Source organism: Cyprinodon variegatus, unplaced genomic scaffold (genome assembly GCF_000732505.1).
Source record: "Cyprinodon variegatus isolate N-32 unplaced genomic scaffold, C_variegatus-1.0 Scaffold656, whole genome shotgun sequence".
In the NCBI taxonomy this organism is placed as follows: Eukaryota; Metazoa; Chordata; class Actinopteri; order Cyprinodontiformes; family Cyprinodontidae; genus Cyprinodon; species Cyprinodon variegatus.
The window spans coordinates 251,492-252,920 of NW_015151109.1; positions in this window are offsets into that span (position 1 = coordinate 251,492).

A 1,429-nucleotide genomic window follows, 5' to 3' on the forward strand; every position below is an offset into this window, starting at 1 on the left:
AGACATCACATTTGCATTTATCCCTTTAGTTTTGTACGAAAAACAGACTTTAAACTACCTCATCAGGCGTGTATCCCTTTAGTTATGTACAAACAAAACTATTTAATGACTTACTTTTGGTGTTTTTTGAAGCGTATGGTGATCTGAGCTTAAATTGTTTGGGGTTTTTTGTACAAAACTAAAGGGATAAATGCAAATGTGATGTCTTGCTGATGCGTATTGACTATAGGTATGTTGGTCTGACAGAACACCAGAAGATGTCAGGAGTGAGGTGTTACTATATTTGGGCAAAAATGGCCGCTCCCAGACTCGGTGATCACAGTGAATAGCGCTAAATTCATTAAATCACGACAAACGTATTAGTTTTAGGTATAAATAATGATCCATTGATTATTCCTGCTGACTGGACTTTTCCTTTAAAGAGCATGAAGCAGCAGGAATGTCTGTGAATGTTTATTATCTTAAACAGTTCTCAGGCTGAACTAAATCTGCTTATGGAGCAACCCGAAGCCCACTGGAGTGCAGACGCTGTTTTCTTCTTCTGCCCTCGCTATTATCAGAGACCACAAAACCTCCGGGCTGAAAACTGGTCATATAATATACAGTTAGAGAAGATTGTGTTTCTATAACAAACCATCTTTCTCAGTATTATTATTAAGGCTCATACCGCTGCCTGGCTCTCTGCTAACTGCTTTTCCATATTGCACAAACTTTAATTTTTAACAGTAAGAAACATCAGAGCTCCGATGACAGATGGTTCATACTTTAATTATTTCCTCCGTTATGTCGCCCACGCCATGACATTTCCTTTCACCTTCGCTGACTAACAGACTTTACATAATGGGCAGAGATGGTTTCACATTCTCAGGGATGGATCCTATGGAACAAAACACACAAGATACTTCTATCTAGTGCAATATTATTGCTCTATATAAATCTATGCTAAAGCTGAAGGCCTAAAGGCAGGAATATAGTGAGATGTTATCAACTGATAGAATTACTGAACTGGAGGTAAGAGATATAAAGGAAAAGAAGGCAAGATGCAGCCTAAAGCTAACGTCTAATATGGTTACCGGTGCAACTAATAATATAACTCATAGATTATATTGTTTTTGCTGCAGGGCTCCATATATTCACTGGACTAAATACAATCAGAAGTAGAGATTCAAAGAACTGCTTTTTTTTATGTTCTTTTTCAATTTCCTGTTTTTTTTTTAAGGTTTCTGGTTTAGATTTTTTTCATTTTTTTTTTTTAGAGGGACCAACATTCATTAGAAAAAAAAAATGCCTGATAAAGGTATTAACTTTTATACAAACATAAATTAAAGAGACTGACCACCGGTTTTACAGTCTGTATCAAAGCACGACATAGTAAAAAAGATTTGCATGATACAAATCTTTTTACAATCCTTTAAAGGAAAATTCCGGT